Source organism: Corvus brachyrhynchos, unplaced genomic scaffold (genome assembly GCF_000691975.1).
Source record: "Corvus brachyrhynchos isolate BGI_N302 unplaced genomic scaffold, ASM69197v1 scaffold28, whole genome shotgun sequence".
Lineage (NCBI taxonomy): Eukaryota > Metazoa > Chordata > Aves > Passeriformes > Corvidae > Corvus > Corvus brachyrhynchos.
The window spans coordinates 6,936,665-6,959,280 of NW_008246058.1; the positions used below are offsets into that span (position 1 = coordinate 6,936,665).

General features: G+C 39.0%; 1 long non-coding RNA gene across 2 annotated transcripts; it reads right to left on the reverse strand.

Moving 5' to 3' along the window:
• Positions 1 to 1,114: 1,114 nt before the first annotated feature.
• Positions 1,115 to 22,610, reverse strand: LOC108449600. Of its 2 annotated transcripts, XR_001865828.1 has the most exons (5): positions 21,315 to 22,610; positions 9,989 to 10,073; positions 8,264 to 8,439; positions 6,028 to 6,101; positions 1,115 to 4,224 (listed from the first exon to the last, which is right to left on the reverse strand). It is a non-coding gene; the product is annotated as an uncharacterized LOC108449600 (long non-coding RNA). The 2 variants fall into 2 exon arrangements; XR_001865827.1 differs by lacking the exons at positions 1,115 to 4,224; positions 6,028 to 6,101 and having other exon boundaries at positions 7,358 to 8,439.
• Between the last annotated feature and the right edge of the window lie 6 nt (positions 22,611 to 22,616).

Below are 22,616 nucleotides of genomic sequence, written 5' to 3' on the forward strand. Positions count from 1 at the left end.
GAAGTTACATGTTTTTGAGTGCATACTATTTACTGCTTTCTCATTTTGCATGTAATTTGTATAGTTTAACTTCAATCAATTGGCATGGGAATGGTGGTCAGGGCTGAAAAGAGAGTGGAACTGATTCATATTCATCATACATCTAACATGCTGAGCAGTGTCTGGCCTTTGATTTTGTAGACTCCTCAAGATATTTGATATTAGGCTACAAGTCACGGAATGTACTGTTGTAACTTGTACAAGATCCTAAATAATTTTGAATTGGCTTGTGTTCAGTTCTTATGATTTTCTGGGCTTCCTTTTTTCTAATGTACATAAATTATTCTTCCCAATCCCATTAATGTTAAATATGCTTGCTGAGTTGTCTTCCAAAAACCTTTCCTTTAAACAGAGTCTACCTGAGATAAATGACTTTCTTTTTTTTTTTTTTTAACTAACAACACCTGAATAAAAGACCTTTGGGGCTTGCTGTCTTTGTATTATGATTTATTTGTCGATGTAAAAAGGTTGCACTATGTAACAGGACTACTTTTATCCCTCCTGCACTAATACAGCTACTATTATCTGTCCTCTTATTGAAATCCTGCCCCACAGAGCTGAGAGCAGAACCCTGAGCAGTTTCCTGTCCACCTCTTCAGATCCTGGTGCCTATCAAAACATCTCAGGAAGACTCAGTTTCACTGGAATGACTTGTAAGAAGTAAGGGAACTGCTAGGAGTTCCAGTGCTTACTCCTAACAGTAGCACTGACTGGAAAAGGAGACACATCAACTCTCCATCCGTTCACACCCACCCTTATTGATACTGTTTTTCAGGGAATTTGCCCCTGGAAAAGCCTTGGTCCTGTCTTTGCATGGTATTCTATAAAACTTACAGATAGTAAGAGTGTGCCATGGTTGTTGTCCAACATCAGTCACTCCAGACCCTGCAGAGCAGCAGGGTGGGAATGGGTAATACCAACCATCCATATAAAGAGCCAGAGGAATAGGGAGCTGCAAGATTTCTTCTCCTCATACATGAAACAAACCTGTTCCTTTCTAATGAGAAACAAATCTTTCCCTGAAAGTGTCCCCTGGATTTTCACTTGTATTTTCTTGATTCCCAGAGACAGCAAATATAAAGGCATCAGTCACCAGTCAGTGTTCTACTTTATTTTTTCAAAACTCCTTTTATATCATTTGCTTTTGCCTCAATGAGGGTACTCTGTGAGCTTCAGAATCCATGGTTTTGCAACTGTCATAATTTTAGGATCACATTTAGTCAGCTGAGTGTAGATGATAACAGAAAGTTATAAATTTCTAAACATGCAACTTCTGTGATAGACCTTAAGTTCAAATTATGCGTATCATGATCTGAATATGTGTTAATCCTATAGCTGAGCAGGTTTGGTTTTTAATAAATCTGAATTAACATGATGAACTTTTTATGCAGATCAGAGATGAGAGACTTTGTGGAAGAAGGTGGATTTAAGAAATACTTTTGGCAAATAGGGAAGCAGTTACAAGTAAAATGTTTTATCATGTATAGCTGCATATTTAAATAATACAGAAAGGAAAGCTCTTACATTAGAGAAAACAGAATAACATGGAATTTGGGACAGTAAAAACCTTTAAGCCAAAATTCTCAAAGGTTCATTTGTTCAGCCATAAACCTGGACATGATCTGAACTCGGACAGGGACCGTCCTATGCTGTAGTTGCCACTGGTGGCACACAGGCCAGCTCAAAGGGGTATGTTGCTGCACCAGGATGCTCTGCCTAGAGTGGGGAGCACAACTTGAACAATGCCCTATTTGCAAAGCTATCAGTGGTAAATGAATAGGGGGTGTCATGCTGTTTTTGGTGTTGAACAATGCTGAAACCAGCCTGACTCATCAATCCCAAAGTTAAACATCCTGATACTGAGATAAGATAAGGTAGACCCGGTAAAATACCCGGATAAAGGACTAAACAGGTGATACTACTGATAAATTATCTAAAGCTGCTGACCTAACACAGCAGGCCTGGAGACATATGACAGTCATATATAAAAGCCCAGTGCCAAATTTTAAGAGTAGGGTCTTCTAATATATCTTTTGTTGGGGTATATGCTTAGAGATTCCTCCCTTGACTGGGGAAGCTCCTAAAGGTTATTCCTTGAGGCTGAGCTAAAGAGACTTGCCCACTGTCGTTGGTATGAGTGAGTAAAACATCAATCTCTATTTAATAATTGGGTCTGCTAACATTAATAAAATTGCTTTAATACAATTGCTTTTAATATAATTTTTTCAATATTGCTTCATATTGCACTATATTATAATAGTTGTTACAGTTACTATATTCTGTAGTAAATAATTCTCATTAAGATCTTTTCATCTAATCATTATCATGATAAACCATATATATTTATAAAAATATATCTGGTTTGCCATCCTTAATTCTGCAGGACAAAGTTGTATAAAGGTTCAGTTACACCTGTATAATTCTTTGCACATAAATCATTGGCAAAGTCTGGGGCTAAGACAGGATCCATCCACACATTGACTCCTCTCTGAGAAGGAGTTTAGAAAGCATCTCTTAACTCAATGGCAGAGATTCTTTAATAAACTGTCTGGAGCTCTGGCTCTGCCTGTGACAGTTGCATGACACAAAACTGAGAAATAGCACTAGCTCCCACCACTGTGTCCACTACTGAGGCTGAAAGTTACTGGAAAGTGAGATAAAAGGTCTGTGAAGCCCTAGAGCTATTTTGCCCACCTCTAAGTCAGAACAAGATTATTTATTATTTCATAATTACTGTTTTTCTGTCTGTGGTAGTGTCAAACATCTCAGACAAAAAGATTTGTAAATATAACCCCTATTCAACTGTAACAGCAGATTACTATTATTATCTTGTAATTGCCTGCCCAACCTATAATGCTCAATGTACATACATAGAATCATAGAATATGTTGAATTGAAATGGACCTAAGGGTCAAGTTCAACTCCCTGCTCCTCACAGAACTACCTAAAACTAAACTGTATGACTAAGAGCATTGTCCAGATGGCCCTAGATCCCTCTCAGGCTTGGTGCCATGTCCACCTTCCTGGGAAGCCAGTTCAAGTGACTGATCAGGCTCTTGGTGACCTTTTCCTAAGGCCTAGTCTGAACTTTCCCTGACTCAGCTTCACTCCATTTCCTCATGTCCCAGCACTGGTGACCAGAGAGAGGAGATCAGCAGCTCCCACTACAGTGTTCACACATTCAAGTATGACTCCATGCTGGGACTTTTCTGGCTTTCTTCATCATGGCTTTACTACTGCGGGGCTGTCTCCAAAGTAACCTTAGTCCTCTCTGTGGGAGGATGTGAGCTGTGACTGACACCAGGAAATCACCTTTGGACACCACGCTGGACCCAGCTACTCCAGTCCTGGGCCATATAGGAAACAGTTGCCATCTCTCACCCATAAACTGCTCCCTGAGTCCCACATCCACCCTGTCTCTGACCGAAGCTTTAGTCTCGTGGCTCTAGGTCATAAGAAGTTTTATCATGTACCTTATCAGATAATTGAGTATAGTCTTTTGTAAGAGTTACATCAGGTAATATTTAGAAATGCGTGTAATCCCCAAAAGGAATTTGTCTCCACCTGAAGCAGCTGGTATTGAAGAACCTGCTATCAGGAAATAGTTTCCTTTAAGAATGTGTAAGCTGTTTCACTCTAAGGCTATTTAATATCATAAAATAAGGGTCTCTTATTTGGGAAGGGAGGAGACAATGAGATGGAAAATTTGAGCAGACTGCAAGTTATTAATTTTTAGGAGATACTTTTCATGCCATCCTTACCTATCCAAAAGAATGTCGGTGTGGAGAACTAAATACTCTTGCCTAGAAGACTAGATTAGAAGTTAAATCCTTAAATTATCACTGAAATTTATAATATATTTCTCTACAAAGTGCAGAAGTAATATAAAAGCTGTAAACTATAATCCTGTCCATTTCTAATGCAGCCATTAAAATACATTTTGACTCTTTTCTTTTTCCCCTTCTCAAGAGACTGTATAAATTACACAGCAGTAAAAGTATTGTCTTGATGTTTTCTTAATCTTCTTGTATGTGAATCTCCTTCTTTGGTTAAAGGAAGAAGCTTGGCTGCCTTTTGCCCACAGCTAAACCATGAAGGACTGCAACTCTTTTACTGATTGAAGATGTTTCTTCATCTTCTTGATCCATTCTCTCTTTGGATACATAAGGAGAGCAGAGTCTCCACCTAAAGAGACAGAGAGGGACTAGATGAAGTGTGCAGGATTTTTTTTTTTCATATTGGTTATTGGTAAGTTTTCTGCCATTAGTTAAGAGAAAAGAGATGGAAAAGTTCTACTAAATCATCCAGTCCAGCTCCTCCTCTGTGCCACACTTCATATTCCCCATACTACACTTCATATTTTTGTGCAGAAACAAATTTAAAGGGTTTGCATTTGTTCCCTTATGAGCTTATTTCATACCACTGTTTCATGCTTTAACTTCCACTCAGGGAATCCTAAATAATTTGTGTCCATCCTTTCCATTGTACTTGCCAGATATTTGTAGGGCGTTATGTTTTTCCCCAAGCCACTGTGTCGCCAGTTTTTCTCTCCATGGTACAGAAGGGCTGTTAGACCCGTCTACAGTTACGGCTGGCCATACTTCTTGTTACTCTTCCTCCATGCTGATATGTTGACTTTTGACCATTTGGACAGAATTTTTAGTCTCCACATTAATGTCTTGAGCTTATTTTTTTGGAGAGTACAGAATAGCACAAGTCATCCTTCCCTAAAACTGGGATTAAGGGGGAAAAGTCTATCACAAGAGAGAAAAAAATACATTCTTTTCTCTTGAGAAGCTGTAACAGACACGTGCCTTGCAGCACACACTTGACTTTCAGTTTCTGGAGAAGATGACTGCTAGAACTAGGCCTATGCTTTTTGTCACCCCCTGACACCCCTGTCAAACTACACAATTCCAAGGGAAAAAAAATCCACTACTTACACATAAGACCCTTGTTATGTTGATTACGTTCTTCAAAATTTCTACCTTAATTCAGCAACTCAACAACAAAAGAGCTCTTACAAAACCTTGCCTCCTCTTGAGTGGCTGAGCTTACTTTAAGAGACCTGAAAAGGTAGAAAAAGCCTTTATAATTTTTGTCCCAGCTGTTCATGCCTTTGTGGGCCTGAATATCATGCATGGGAGCAGGAATTTGGGCTTTTGTGTGTTCTCAGCATTCCCTTTGCTTTGACATTTGTAGGAAGTATAGAGGGATGGCCTGACTAATGTGGAGAGATGAGGAAGGTGAGAAATGCTAAGAGAAGACTAGAAGAAGGAAGTGGTATGAGCCAAAAGAGAAGCTTAAGAAGCAGGGAGCAAAGATTATGGACAAATAGAAGAAGTGTCAGACAGTGGATGGAGGAGAGGATAAGAGATAGGGGAGGCAGGAGCTGTGGCAAGCAGAAGACCAAAACAGAGATCAGACAAGCAGAGGTAAACATTAGCCAGGATGTGAGTATGAAAAAATACACTGTTGACAGATCATACACCTACAGGCTGTATCATCATGAATATTCACAAAGGCACCAAGCTAAAATTGCACTGGCATTTCCTACCACTTGAATGCTTGATTTTGCAATCTGAACATTCTTTTAACACAAATTTTAAATGTAACTCTCTGTAGATATATAGTCCAGAGTTATGTATTTAGATTGTGTTGTATACATATAATCATGCTTAGCTTCTTTGTATGGAAATGCAATGATACATCTTGCTCCAGGCTCAAGCCTTGAGCTCTTTTCACGTGTCCATAGCCTCAGTCTTATTTGATCAGCATGTAATCACTCTGTCATTCTTCTCTGAATTCCTTCTAAATTACTAAGGAGGTGCCCAAGACTGAATATAATAATTTGTCCATGGTCAGACCAGAGCTATAGGGAAATAATGTTACACTATATGTCTTCTTGCATAGTTGATACTTCCGTCAGCTACACTCTTTTGCTGTTACACTTCAAATTCAAATCTAATTACATGTTCTGCACCATACCTCTGTTTCATTAGTGCTTCCCTGCTGGCTTCTCCATGCTGCTATGAGTGTTTCTACGTGGAAAACAATCCTCTCTGTGTGAAGGTGGGATGGGGGTGGAAGTAAACAGAAGAACACAAATAATAATTCAGACAAAGCAGTAGAAGTTGATCTACTATTCCAGGAGTTGTTCTACTGGTTGACTCTACTAGAGGTTCCACCACTCTCCAAGTCAAAAAGGATGTTTAGAGGATTAAAAAAACCAGTATGCCTTACAGGGAAATTCAACCTTCTCTAAAGATTATCACAAATACTTCTCAATTTTTTCCCCAATATGTATCTCTCTAAAACTGTCTATCTGCCTACACAAAGAAATAAAAAGATGACAGCAGTGACAATAAGTTAGGAAGTATATAAATTTGAGGTGGAGAGCAAAAGAACTCAGAAGAAAATGGGTAAAGGTAACAAAAAGAGTATGTTAGGAATATTGAGGGCAAACAGAATCAAAATGATAGTGTTGACTGATTACTAAACAATTTGACCAATAGAGAAAGAGCAAAAGTGCTATATAAGTGCATATGGTTTATGTTTGAGGGGAAAAAGATGTGATAGTACTATATATTAATTGAAACTTTCCACTTTAGGAATGAGGGAGAGTGATGATAAACAGAGCTACCAGAATTAGTAATTTTAAAATCAGCAAGTCCAAATAACATGCATATAATAACAACAATTTTTAAAGAGTTGACTAGGAAACACTGGGAAAAAGGAGCAATCTAAAAAAAAAAGCTAATACTGTACTAAAAAATCAGAGAACTCTGATTTTCCTGAGTCTTTGCAACCATCAGTTAGCTTGGCCTACTACTTATAATGCTTTTAGCAATTTCTTGGGCGGGATATAAAAGTTACACATTTTAGATGGTGCAAAGATTGAAAGAAAGATAAATAACACAGAATACAGGCTGTTGGTACAGAATGACCTAGTAAGCTAGTTGTGGTGAACCAAAATGTTTCAGGATGGGAAAAGGCAATGTTGTGAACACAAGAACAAGGAAAGCAATCCATAAAGAATTGAGGTCATGGTCTGAAATAGTCTTAAATGGTTGAGCTGGATAGTCAGCCTAATATGAGTTGTAATAGTGATGCTGTAGACAAAAAGCCATTTTGGAAATCTTTGCCAAAGTTAAATTACCACTGCACTGGAATTACTGTGCCCAGTTCTGCTGCTCATGATTTAGCAGAGAGAAGAGTTCAAGGTTCCTAGAGCGTTAAGATATATGGGAGAAATAAAGGATTTGATTGGATATAAATATATAAAAAAATATATATATACACATATGCATATATGAGAACAAAATTTGATAATAAAGGGTTTCTCAGTCTCAGCAGACATAACACAATCTAATGGCTGGAAGGAGAAGCTAAACAAATTCCATGAGAAATATGGAACACATTTTTAACACTAGAACAAAGTGCCAAGCGTTGTGGTATAGCTTCTATCACAGGAATTACTTTTATCGGGGTTGGATGCCTTACTAAACCACAGCTGTTGGAGATGAAGCAAGAATCAAATCAGAAAAAATTAAGCCTGTATTGCCATTGTATATTAGATAATCACTTAGCTAATGCTGTTCTTAAATTCCAGGAATATTTTACCCTGGATGCACAAATCCGAATATTTCCAGGTTTAACATTTATATGTGATTTTTGCTTTGTGTCTCTGACTGCAAAAACTGGTAATAGAGAATATTTGCATTCTTATGGCAACTCTGAGATGTAATAATTAAAACACCCTAATATATAGGCATGAGTCAGGCATATATTAGATGGACCATCCCAGACCCTAGGAGGCTTGGTGGAGCTAAGGTATGAAATCAAGTCAAGTTGTTGTTTGATTTTGAGTGCACACCTCTAGAGCTTCTGTGTTTCAAGCCCTGATTGCTACCTCTTGAAGTTTCATGATTGCTTTTTTGCATTTAAAAACTTTTTCTTTCCTCTATATGAAAAAACATACTGGCTGAACTTCCAGTGGTTCAGCAAAACTGATGAGACTAAGCTTATCTGTAAATTTTAGCCCGTATATACTCCTGTGATGAAAATGCCCATAATAATACAGGAAGTACATTCACATAAATACATTGAAAATGTATTGAGAAAGATTTCCATTTACTTTTGAGGTATAACAATATTATCTACAACGATTATAGGCAAACTCACATATTATTCTCTTAATAAGCACATATACATAATTTGATACCCAGTAACTAGCAGCATGAACACTTTCAGAAGTCTCTTTAACACAAGGTCATGCATATCAGACAGGCACATCACAGTGCCCTCTGTGAAACCATGATCAACTACTTCTTTTTGTGAGATGAAGTCTCTCAGTGTCTCATTCTTGTCTCTGTAGCAACCCTTTGTATCTTATAGATCCTACAAAAAACAAACAAACAAACAAACAGAAATGACAGTAAGACTAACCTATTCTCTACCCAGTTCAAGTCTGACTATTCAGTTAAATCAGACACAAGCTAAAACACTAGTGGCATCAATGTTCTGTATTTGACAAATGTAGGAATGTTCCTATCAGCAAGACACTATAAATGTGCCCCTTTCAGGGCATTTCTAGGAAACAAGAGTACAATAGAAGGGTGATGACCCACTGAAAATCACCTATGTGAAGCATACACATCAAACCAGTTATTCAACATGCTGTTGATATTTTCTTTGACGTTGGGTGCTGCATAGCGCTTACTACCCTGAGCACTCCTGGGTGCAGGTATCTGAAAGGCTGTGTGCAAATCCTGTTGGGGTGGGGCACCAGAGATAAAGGTACTGCAACTTGAAAATGGTGACAGATTCTGAGCTGGCGTCACATGCTTGAGATGAGTGTCCAGAAGCAATTTATCAGCCTTTTGCTCTTCGTACTTAAAAATGTTCTAAGACACTGTGATTGTACTCAAGCGTGTGTGCCCCAGATGCTTTTGGGTCGTGGTTGTAACACGGTTCAGGAGCACGTTCAAACATCACTCATTTATACATCTAAAAGGTGGAGCAGCTGCCAGCTGCTGGGCTGCTGCTTTCCTTTACAGAGGCAGATCCCAAGATGACGGTGCTGAGGTTTGTGCTTTTCTCCCTGTCTTCAGAGGAATGTAGCACATGACCACTGACCAAGGAATTTGCAAGTCCGGGCCCTCCTGCACCAGCAGCCACTGGCCAATTTCCTGTAAATCCTGAACAAAGAATCTGCACATCACAACTCTATCTCTTGTGAAGGCCTTTACATACTCATTCCAGGATCCCATGGAGATGGTGAGATCCAATTTTTGCCTATGAAAAACCCAAGGCAGAGACCTAAATTTAGTCCTTTTACTCCCAGACCCGGTTTATTGGTCTCCCAGCATGGGGGGAAGTCCAGAAACACACAAGCCTTCACCAATTCCTACTCAGAAGCTGATGAGTGCTGGGTGGAACTGGCCACACAGCGGGTGCGGCCATGGCACCGACACAAAAGAAGCTGATTCAGCTCATTCCCAGATAATTTTCACTGTCTTTCCCTGCTGGAATTTGTGGGAGGGCTAGACCAGCAATAGCAGCATCAGATCGTCCTCCAGCTCCTCGGATTGCAGTGAGTAGCAAAAGAAGAGTGGTAACTCCTGCACCGGTGGGAGTGGTTTGGGGAGCTCCACAGGAAGGATAAGTGCTAGAGCTGTGTCAGGAGTGGTGGCCTCCCCTCATGCTACGGTTACTCAGCTCTTTCACAACGCTCCTAATGGTCTCGCCTCCTGAGACTGGAGCAAGGCTTGCAGCTACTTAGTGACCAGTCTAAATAGCAGTCTTGCATAGCCACAAATTAGATTAGAGCAGGCTCTGAAATGCTGACAGATCTGTGCCTATGGTCTCCAAGATTGGCCCTGGCCGTCCAGGGAATAAGCAACTGTGAATAATAATCTTTGGGAAAAAACAGTGCCAAAATTCTTACTGTTTGAGTCAAACGACCAGTTTCCGAGTTCTCTTCCACTCGAGTCTTAAGAAATCTGTGGGTAGCTGTGATGCCTGAGAGTCATCTGTGAAAAGAAAAGCCACATAAAGGTTGAATTTAGGGATAGATGGTACATAGCATGCATATGAACATGCATTTGAGTGATTAATAGAGATAGATTAAGTCAAAAGGATGAGAGAAGCCACTGATTACAATAGCTCTGTACTCTCAGTGCTGAAAACAGGTTTAACAAACTCTGAATCTGTATCTGTGAGTTGAGAGAAGATATAGCAACACTGTGAATAAAGTAGGTAAAAGTACGAAAATTAGATATGAAGAGGAAGAGTTAACCAATCTAATAACAAAGTCCAGTATTTTGTGAGGCCACTTTCTGAGGCAGGTAACAGGGGACACAATTTATACAGTTCTTGTTTCTGTTCTGATTCTTTTGTACTGCTGTACACCTGAGTCTGTAAGCACAGATCATGCTGTGCTTACAGACTCAGCTGCCTTGTTTTCTTTTTTATTCTAGTGGCTGAACTGCATTAAATAAACCCAGATAATAATGCGTCTTTTCCTTTCTCTTGCTTGTTCATGTAGGCAACTGTTAAAGTTGCTAAGGGATTTTTATATGACTCGGAAGAAGAGATTATTTACATGCTCATAAACAGAAATAGGTCTGAAGGAATATTATTATTAAATGATGATTGGCATGACAGCTAAATTCAGTAATACTGTGTTATAGAGCACATCTTTATGTTCCTAGATAGTCCTACAGTGACCGTACAGACCTTTGTAGTTGACAACTTTCTCAGTTGAAAAAGTTTGCAATTATCAGAGAAGCAAAGCTTCAGCATATGGAAGACCTGTCAGTCCAGTCTAGCAGGAGTAAATGCATTAAATTATTTATGAGTAAACTCTGCTTCCTTCTAAAACAAGGGTGTGAGAATTGTTCCCAGAGGGAGTTTGTTTTCTAATTCCACTGCTTCAGTTAACATTAGTATATTGTCTCACATAAAACAGTAATTTACTATATTTATTGCCTTCATTGTTTGTAAAGAGCTGTAGCTTAGCTTTTTGTTTTGCTTTAAGCAGGTTGTGAGACAAAATATGCTTTTTAATGTCAAAGAGCTGGTTAAAACACACACATTGTTTAAAATAAGTCACAATTTATATTTGACATTTAAACAATTCATTTTTTAAAAAAAGTTTCCTAAGACATTTGCTCAGACAAACAAATAAAAGCAGAAAAGGATGGAAAGGAATGTGCCACTGAAGGTGCCACTGTGCCAGCATGTCATGCTCTTCAGTGACCAGGCATCTGTATCTGTGGTTATCCATCTTGTCCTTTGTGATCTGCTGTCTGTTCACTTCTGTGTACACAAGCACCTTTTGGGCTGCTGTGCCATGGCAGGCACTTAGAGCTCCTCAGTGCTCAGCCATTCCAGGAACCTCATCCTCAAGAGAAATGGAGGTGCTGAATAGCTTTGATCTGCTTTCAAATTGGAATAAAACTAACTTCAACAATCTCTAGAAAACCACAAAGAACTAAAAACATGCATTCAGTCAGCACCACCCAAGCCCCTGTTGCTGAGCATAGGTCTGAGGCTGACTGGCTAACAGCTGCTCTAGGGATGGTACAGGCTAGGGATGAAACCTGGTGGCACAAAGATGTGCTTGCGGGTTTTGTTCCACCCACAGCTGAAGTTTCATGCTGTAGCACATTTCTGTTGGAAATCAGATGTTGAAAGGAGCTGGTCTATAAGCAGTGGGAATGGCGGGGTTGCTGTCCTCCTGGCACCTTGGTAACCTGTGTTGGACCTCTAGCAGAATGGTGATCCACAAACACTGACCACCAGCACAAGACAAGTGGCAATCTGCTGACACTGGTGCACAAATAGGTGCTTGGTCTGTGAAGCACCTCATAGACCTGTGTGACAGGAGTAGGTGCTGTCTCCATCAAACAGGGGACGCCCTGTGAGTGCCCCAAGCTGCTGCAGACCTGCTCTCGCTGCAGCATAGCGATGCACAGGCTGTCTTCTTTCTTCTTCACTTGGGTTTCCCCCCTGGAACCTGCGTGATGCAGGTGTCTGGGCTTAGAAGTTCTCATGATGACAAAACCTGTGCAAATCTTACATCTGGCACTTCCAGAGGACTAAATTACTTCAATTTGCTTTGATTTGAATGCAAAGAAAGATGTTCAAGGCCCTGTCACAAGTTAGTTATCACCTCAGAGGAACACTTTCTTCTGCTGTTCAATATTCCCCTTAGTTCCACTTCCTATCTATCATATTCAAGATTAAGTGTGAAGCATAATAGCCACTAACTTAGTTAGTGCCTGCAGATTTGTCTTGTCATGGGAATAGTTATTAGCTTGGTTTCATTTGAAAGATTATAACTTGGTGTCTCAGCAGGCAGAATTTTCTCATTAAAGCCCAAGCAATAATAGTCAGTATAGAAAAAGTGACTCTGTACTATTTAGTGATATTGCTGCCCAGGCTTGTGACAGAAACTACAACTAATGACTGATTCTTTCTTACCATTAGAAAGGAAATCCTTTATTTTTAGGGCCTCTAGTAAATTATGCTAGTGAGGCTCTTGCCATGAGAAGTCTGAGAATGAAGTATGTTGTGCTTATTACAGTAATTTTCAAATAATTTTTCAAAGAAAGAAAGAAAAAAAGAAGAAAAAGCCCTAAAGAAGAAAACAGTTTTCTACAAAGAGTGGGAAGTGATTTTGAAACATTCGGTATTGACAAATAAGTCTAAATTAAAAAAAAAAAAAGTCAATCTCTGGGGTCTTGCTTGGACAGATATGTTTATATTAGTTATATGTGAATCTCAAATACTAATGAAGTAAGTATTTGCACTAAGAGTGGACATGAAGTAAGAAAAGCACTTAAGTTTGAAAGTGAACAGAATAAGTCTAACCTTTGACTGGGTGTAGTATCTATATATCAAAAAGTATTTAAATGAATGATGAAAACGTAGAAATTATCCAGGATACGGCATGAAGGAAACTTCATCTGCTTGCTTTAAGGGAGAGAAGGAAACTATACTCTGTAAGTCTGTATATGGAGGAGAGGGTCTCATTAGAATAAAATAGGTCAATAAACTAAACTGAACTAAAACAAAATAAAATAAAACACAGTAGAACTGGAAGCTGAAGTTATACTAAATCAGGTCAGGGACATTTTAAAGAGTGATGGTATTTAAACACTGGAACATCTTACCTAGGAGTGCTGTGAATCCTTCAACACTGGAAGTGTTTAAATCAAGACAGACATCTTCAGAAAGATATACTATCTTCACACAGCAGTTATAGCCTGGCACAGCCAGTACTGAGTGTTCTGTGGCCAGAATTATGCAGAAAGAAAAACCAAAGCTTGTAATGGTTTCTTCTGGCTTTAAGCTCTATTTTTGGGAGATACACTTTCCCTATTTCTAACATTTATTTAGCAAGTATCATTATGGTTACACGACATATGTAGGCAAAACTCAGATTGAAGCTTAAAGAAGAAAGGTGGGGAGATTGTGATTAGTCATGTAACTCTGGGTGTGTATTCATATCACACAAATAACAAACCCAGTTGCTTAAACTAAGAGGCTGGTCTTCTTCAGTAGTTAGGGGTGAAAAGAGAGAAACTCCTTCCAATGGCAGCTGATGGTAGTCATCACTCTCTCTGTTGCCCACACAGGTGGCTCTGGAGACATGCCTCCGAAGGTTAGCTGTTGTTTCCAGACAAAGTCCCTAAAAAGAAGGAAATTCCACCCTTTTCCCTGTCCCAGATACTATATTTTTCAACTGGCAATTAATAAAAGAGACAAGGTAATTTTCTACTTTCTATGGCTTACAGTGCAGTTGGAGGAATTTTGGCACAGCTTGAGCAAAGAGATATGGATGTATGACTTGGGAGGAGCAGGACAGTGCAGCACAGTGGGTCCAACCTTTGGGCATCAGCCCAGACTTGGACAGCCAAACGCAGGTCCAGAAACTTCTTTCTTAGGGGTTTACATCTGGCAGTGTGATCACAGTTTCTCTTTACATCTGGGGATTAAGTAGGGGTATAGAGCCATGCTTGTCCCACCAGCTTCATGAGGTTTTATCAGACCACAGAACAGCGTAAACTGCCAGCTTCATTTTCCAGCAGTCACCAGAGAAAATTTTGATTTTTTTGAGTTTCTTAAAGCATCTCACGATCTGGGAACTTCCCATGGTTCAAAATGATTGGATGGGTGGAAAAGAGGTGAGAGACAAGTACAGCCTCCATTGTTGTCATGTAATTTTCTGTGCTTAAGATGTACCTTCATCAGGAATTAAAATAAAACTCTTGCTGCTCTGAAGAAGCTGATAGCAATATTTGTCTGGGAGTTTTAGAACAGATAAGATTCTTGAGGTTTCTGTGTCTTCTACATCCATAAAGAGACGTAAGTGCCACCTCTCAATTGAAGTGAATGAGAATTAGGCATCCAAATGTCTTTGTGGATTTGAACCCTTATGTTCTAATTACTGTGGCAATTAAATATGCGGAAAAACAGGTTCAGCTGCTGGAATCTTGTCTACACCAAGGTCTGCTGAAATATTTATGTTAATTGTCTTTCTAGACATGGCTCGAGTTTGCACTGATGACTGTGCAAAACCTTTCTTGATTGTAGAGGACATGTACAATATGGAAGACCCTGAAACTAAACCTTGTGCACTTGACTTAGAAAAGGTTATAAGATACATATTCATGAACTGTGTGTCTTGCTGAGTGAGACAAGACAGTTTCAAACAAAATAATAAATGATAAAAATAACCAAGTCTTACTTAATATAAATAGAATATAGAAGAAGCTGATTTTTCCTAAACTTTTTCTGTAGTAGATCTTCACGAATAGCTGATCTGCTCACTGTACTGATTTCTGAAGGCCACAAGACTATATAACCAACAGTTCATGCAATAGCATATACATCACAATTATTTTTCTCATAAAGAAAGAAAAAAATAAAATGACTGTCTGTTTAATTTGCAGACTCTTTGCTGTTTGAGGCCAGTATAATTACAGATATTATTCTTATGCATGTACACACTACTGAAGCACCAGTGTTAAAAGAGACACCTTCATTCTGAATTTTGTAACTTCAAAGTAATGAAATCCTTAACTTCAAACCACAAGAATGAACTTTTCAATGTTAAGTACCGAGTCCTAGTGTCAGTGTATAGAACAACCTTGGCCGAAAAAGCCCAATTAGGCCATGTAAATGAAGTGCGTTTTCAGCCAGTCCTACTGGGAAAACCAGCTTTGTCTGAATGGTTGTAATTACAGTTGGTGGGGAAGGGGGAAAACAAATTTGCTATGCATGAGCCCTTCCCAAGTAGCCTTTTTTTCTTCTAATACTTGCATATCTACAAGAATGGCATTACGAAGAAAGGAAAAAAGGATTTTGTCCTTACACAGGTTCTCATACTCAAGAGTCTCAATGACACATGAAGTTTGCTACAGGAGAGGTGCTCCTTTCTCTGATACATCCTTTTGTTTACTTTTCTTTGCCTGACAGCCTCACTGGGCTGCTTGTCATAATTAACGGCCTAGGTACACACATCTCCATAAAAGCTATACCTCGTAGCTTGTTTTTAGCTGGTACTTCTATTTTCAGATTTGGGTCTCTTCTTTTGATTCACACCCTCAGCAAAGCATGTGAAAGTCAAATCAAACAGCAATGTGCAAAATTCCAAAACCAGTGTTTTTCTAGGCTTTCCAAAATGTCTCTCTTCTCTGAGCTTACTTTTTGAGAATGCACACTCCACTGTTGGTCTGGATTCACTCTGTGGTTACGTCACCTGCATTCCTCAGAAAATAGTTAATTTTTCAGTGCAGTGAATTTACTCATCTGAATTTGCATCACAGTGAGCAACTTACTCGCTGCATCTTTGGATTGATAGTTGGGCTGTCTCTAGCTCCTGACAAGGAAAAACAGGGCACCAGTACAATTACCTCCAGGAGTGCTTCCTATGTGCCATTCTGGCTTCTGTGACGAAGGGCTCATGAAGGTCACATAGCTCTTTCTTAGATATAACTTTCAAATTCTCTGTATTTGTTTTTACTGCTCTAATTTCTAAATAGTGCAGATTAATTTCTGCCCATATCCTATGCATCAGTCTTTCAAAAGGATGCCTTTTTCCACAAATATAAACCTATTAATCACAAATGTTCTATTTACAAGTTACCATATGAGTGACTCTTACATATATTAGTCATAATGTAATGCATAGCTTTATTTCCTTTATTTAAAAATAGCTAATGATCCTTATTTCAGTGAGCATGTTAATGTCCATAATATCAGCGTATTTTGCAATGCTAAAGCACTAGGAGGGAAGGGATTGATCAGAGATGAGTTACTTGGCTTGAGATGGATTTTTGTTTTGGCTTAGGTTGTTTTGGTTTTTTTGTTGTTCCATTGATGCATACACCAACTAGAAAAAAAAATAGCACATATAGGAAAATTGCACAAACTACCCGGTTTTTCACCAGCTTATTACGGCTATCTCTGGCCATTGTTAAATAAGAAGTCTTAGCACATAAATATTTTAGTATGTCATAAGGTAACTGTCTGTTTTATGTGAGCAGTGAAAGGAACTAAAAACAGTGGAGTCAGGAAGGAGAAAAAAAAAATCAAAGTAGTAAAGACTACTTTTTTGCCCTCTGTGGAGTCAGTTTGTTCAGGCATTGAAGTAGACATGGACACATGTTTTCTGGGTCATGATCTGGACTTTACCACGTCAAGATCCCAAGTGTAAATGAATGCTGATCCATCAGCATTATTTTTACCTGATTCACACTGTACTTAGTAAAACCTTGTGTACAGGCACGTGATCAAGCTCCTGAAGAGTGAGAGGTATGAACAGAAATGAGGTTTCTTAGTGAGAGAGCCGAACCAAGTGAGCTAAGGCTGCTGCTGCTTGTGTAGATTGATGTGTTCCTCCCTAAAAGTATGACTGTTTCCAAAGGAAACCTCTTTCAAGACTGATAAGCACTGAGGAAAATGCAACAAACTCCTGAATAAGTTTAAAGGATGCCTACAGTTGTTTCATGTTTTTCAACAAAGGCACTGGCACTACCATTTCACAACTAGAGAATGTGGTATGTATTAATCTTGGTGTCAACAAGCTTTAGTGTTAATCAAGGTAGCATTCTTGTTAGGTTACTGTTTCCAAAGACTAACCATTAAAAGAGTTGTGGATATGTATTAATTCTTATGCAGAGGTCAGACAGAAAGCGGGTCAGGGTGCGCTCCTCACTCAGATTAGAAAGCTCCTCTGAGTTGTCTCAGACCAGGAACAAGTTGTAGCAGTCATGTAGATTATGGGAGAATCATGAAGTCTCCAAAAGGAGGAATTGGATCATGGGCAATTGGCTGTAGCTGGCCCTTCTTGATCAGGAGGATCAGACCAGATGATCTCCAGGGGTGCCCTCCAGCCTCAGACATTCTATGATTTTGTGATTCTGTGAACATGCTGATCTTTTTCCCTTTTTGCTCTAAAAATACCGTAGAATGCAGTGGTTCATTAGTTCTTTGCAAGATGGACTGGCTCACGATCCAGAGGGAAAGGCCAGATTAGGGTCAAGCCCTTCCTTACACAAAGGATTGAGCACTCTGAAAGTTAGATACATTAGTCTGGTTGAATGTAGCTATTTGTGTGTTCTGGTGTGTGCTTAGAAGTTTCATAGGAGACTGGGAGAGACCACTAAAGACCAGGTGTTACACTGCCATGTTTACCTTGAGTGACTTTCCCTCCATTTGAAACTAGAAATAGTGACAGCATCTTGGTAATTTTACCAATGCCCTGTGTTTCTGAGATTCCCAAGTGCTATTACTGCACCTTGTGGGCCATATATTGTGGCTATGCATTTGAGGTTCATAATGGAATGGAAAGTGCACTTTTTCCAAAGTGAAATAAACATATTTGCAAGATATTTTATTTCCCTAAACTAAATCTGAGACCTTGCATCAGTATCGATGTGAATAAATCTTTTGCAATAAAAGCATGTTGTTTGTAGTCTGTCACATTAAAATGAAGATTTGAACACAATTAGAAGTCACAAATGGAAAAGAAAAAAGTATTTACAAGAAATCAAGTGAAAGAAAATTCCTTTTGAGCGAAACACTTCAATTGTACAGAATTGTTGCTTTATATTAGGAGACACTGTAGTGAGTTTTAACATTATTATGTTCAGAACATTGCAATGGTATAGCAACAAACCTTAGGAATAAGATTGAAAAATACTCACATATAGGACCTAATGTAAAAACTACTAAATTCACTTACAGCTTTTTTTTTTTCCCAATGACTTCAGTGCACTTTGAACCAATCCAGATTAACCTTCCTAGAAATGCTGGAAATGCTGGAGGGAGGATGAATATGGAATTGAGGGAGAGAAAGGTAGCGGCTCTGTCTGGCAGGTGGTGATGACAAGACAGGGGGCTCAGGTTGTTTTGATTGCTGAACTTGCAGTTGAAATGTGGGAAGAAATGCTGCCACCTCTTTTATTGATATTTGTTGGGAGACACTCATTATGTATTACTTCATATGTATGTGTATGTGCATGTGAGGCTTTTCAGAGTTTTGGATGAATGCCTTTTACATAGCATTTTTAAGATCAAAATCTATACAATTATGTGGATTCCTGCATGTAAATGATTTTAGGGAGTCTGGTGTTTTAGCATTTTTAATTTTCTAGTAGATTTTATGATAGTGTAAAGTGATAAATTACCTTTTGTGGCTGCCAGAGTTATTTAACTATCTGCAGACACACCATTAGCAGGAGCAGTCTATGCCCGGTCAGTGTTCCTCATCCCTCCCTGGGAGACGGCTCACAGGGAAAAGGGTTTCCAGGCACTTCTGTGCAAGGCCCTTTTACCAGCAGCGCCACCGGGGTGCAGGGAAGTACCAGCCAGCCCTGGTGCACTGCAATCAGGAGGACATTCTTCAACCATGCAGTGGAGAAAGCTACCAAACAAGCATTGCTTATTATTGACTTTCCATTGCTACTGGCCTGTGTTAAAACCAGTGACATAGAAAAGAAAGGTTCCATTTCCCATTACCAGATATCCAATCCCCCTAGAAAACATCTGTTGAATCTGGGATGATGCCATGGTATTAGCTCTTCAGTTGCATGCTGTTTCATTGGCTGTTCTCAGCGCTGCCCTCTCTATCACAACACATAATCTCTTTTCAGAGACGTTTCAACCACATCATTAGGGTCCCCAGTCCCATCTCTTTGAAAATCAGTGGTAGTTTTTAGCCTTTGGCGCACAACTTGAAGTTTAGAGACTTGACTCTGTGCAGGGTGTAAGATAGGGAACAAAAGTTTCTTGATGATTTCATGTGACAAAAGTTGTGCGAAGAAAAGAAGTGGGTCTGCAGAAATCCTGCAAGTTGCTGTGTTTATGATCTCAAGAAACTCACACTGGAGTGCCTCAGACACGTAACTAAGTGCTTCTCAAAATGTTCATTACTGAAGACAGTATAAGAGAACCGTCTTTAGAATTCGAGTAATATGCTACCAAGCAGAGGGAGAATAATACAGAAATACTTTCTTGATGATATGTGCTAAAGCAGCAGGCATTTAAGAGCAACGGATGTCAATCTCTGAGGTTTTTGTAAAGAATTGCAATTTATGACGTGTTAGGGTAAACAGTTGGATTATATTTCTGAAATGCATGTTCCATCAGGTAAAATCATTGTGATTATAGGCCCTAGTACTTTAAGTAAGTTATGCACTAAAAGGCTGAAGTTGTAAAACAAGTATGCTTATGCTTTACTGTTAATCCCTCTTTGTATCTACGCTGAGTAAACGACAAGAGAAACTGCATTAAATAATAAAGGCAAAAATGGCATGTTATGTCATCTTGATAAACAATGACTGTTATACTGTTTTCTTTCAAGAAGCAACTGTGACTGGCCTCTGTATTCTCCCTCAATGGAGAACGTGTCTGACTGTAAAAAAATCCGAGGATTATTTAGAAGTTACTTTGTTCATGCCTCTCAGTGAAAGCAGCACTTTCTCTGCATCTTTTAGCTTTGCTGCTTTTCCTTCACTTCCTCAGCTCTTATCTATTAAAGAAACCTGAACCTGTTATTTCAAAAACAACCTACTTTCATGCAGACTATGAGTTTTGAACAAAGTGAAATAAAACTTGCTTTAAGTGGTTTTGGAAAAGTTTGACAGCAGAAGATAATAAATGAAAAAAAAATCTACAATATTTCTCCTAATGCAATTTGCGGCATGTCAATGTCAAAGCATTCTAACAACAAATCAACAAATATTTGAATGAAAACAATATACATAACTTATTTTCCTATATTGGAAACAACTCTCAAACAATTACTGTATGACTTCATGAATTAGTTGGCTGTTTTGAAATATTCCTGCTAGGACTTAAAAAAAAAAAAAGAGGGAAAAAAGTCTATATGGGCCTTTGAGCCTGAACATATTGTGTCAATCATAAGCATATGCAATGTATCTAAGCCATGAGGTAAAAATTTTCTTTGTAAATTATTTCATAAATAAATAATTTGCCTGAAAAAATTTATAAAAATATTTTTGCCTTTATTAAGTTCTCTACAGTTCTTTGTGGTGAATATAAACAGATTCATGTCTTCTTGATCTGCTTTATTTTAACTTGAAATGCAGAACGTATCATGAAAGCATTTCTAATAAAGATACGGTAACAAACTTTTTCTGAGAGATAGAGTATTTCATTAGAGTTGTCTACTTGAAACTATGAAGACATGTTGTGTCCTTCTCATCTTTCCTTACGAATGGCTTTGTGGTTTCATTTTAGAAGGGCATGCACAGAGATACTTCTGTCCTTTAAAAACACACCTCTATAATACTGTTCTACAGGTGAAAAAAAAGGCGTTTGTTATCAAGGTTTACACATGTTGAAATCTGTGCTTTTGCTGTTATCGATCTTCACAGCTTGTCTGTCATAATGTGAATAAAATCTGGGAAAGCTGCAGCCACACATAAGAACTGGCTGGGATTTAAGGTGTGGGGGGCATCATTTCCTGGCTTAAAATAAGAAGACATTAATAAGTCTCACTAGAGCAGAGAAGTAAAGGGAAATAACTCTTGTTTAAATATTTTCCACTCAAGCCCTGCTTGTAAGATGCTTAGCCAAGTCATCAGACAAAATACCTGCCTATTTTAACCCTTCCTATGCAAGACATATGCCAAGTGAACAGTCACTTGGGGCTGACATATTCAGCAAAAATAATAAAATCAAAACTGTTGAGAAGAACACATTTGAATTGATGTGAACAGGACAAAAATACTTACTTTTCAGAATTCTCTATTCACTAAAGTTTGTGGAAATGGCTCGTCTCTTCAGCTGTGGTTCAGCCATGGCATTTGCAGCTTGTGAAAAAGTAAATTTATGAAGTCAGGAAAAGTTGTCTGTGTGCATATGAGCGAGGTGCTACCAAGCATAAGGTACTGAAGTATCAAGGCAGACTTTGTAACAAACTTTATATTCTGATATTACTTTCCTTCGCATTCCACATATAAATGTCTCTGCTTCTCCAAACTCATTTTCTGTGGATGGGTATAGAAGGAGTACCACACATAATCAGTGAGTTCTCCTTTCCCTGTGTCGGGCATCCTACTGTGTGTGCCTAATCGTGCAACCTTCCATTTTCAACATGACAAGTTCACCTCTTGTATGTGAATTATTGCTTTTCTATTCATAAAGTGTTTTATCAGACAATCCTACAAAAGAAGTTAAGGGGGAAATATGTTACTGGGTGATTTACACAAGCAATTACTTTACAAATCTGCCAGTGGATTATACTAAACATGTATGAAGAATGTTTAAGTTTGGAGCGAGTGCTGAGAACGCTGTTTTACAGAGGGGTTTCATTTGCATCACCGTGTATCTCTGAAGATTTTATACTTTACACTTCACCATGTATTTAAGAGTAAAATTGTATGGAAAAAGTTATGTAATTTGAAGTACTTGGGGGGAAGCAGTTTCATCTCTCAAACTGTAAGCATTTAACTCTTTTCCAGCTTCTCCCTTAAATAATGTGTTAGTAGTTGCAAGCAAGCAGAATGCATTTATTTGAACGTAAAATCAGCTTAAAACAACTTGCATGGGAGGAAAAGCACACCATATAAAGTCACCTAACTGCAGAAAAATTGTGTCCAAATTCCCAACAAATGTTTACATAGTTTTTAACGCCTACTATATTTGGGATTTTAAAACCCTTTCATAGGAACCTTTTATGTACTGCTTCTCCTTGGATAGAGTTGTTACAGGCATGTAGACTTCTGGAAGTTCGTAGTATGGGGAAAACGGAGTATTTCGAATTGAAAAAGTTCTGCACAAGGAGGAAAAGTTGTGAAGGTTTTCTCGGAGCAGTTCAGGGCTGACCCGCGACCAGTATCAAAGCGCGGACGCTAACGGGACTGCTCATCGCACAACCTGGGAACTGACTGCCCACCCGCCTCAGCACCCGCACACAAACGGGGGGCACGGCGCAGAGAGGTGACACGAAATCTGCGGGTCACCCCGAGCAGGGCTGGGGTCTCCCGAGGGCGGGAGCTACTGGAGCGCGTGGGTCGCGCCTTTTATCCCCACCG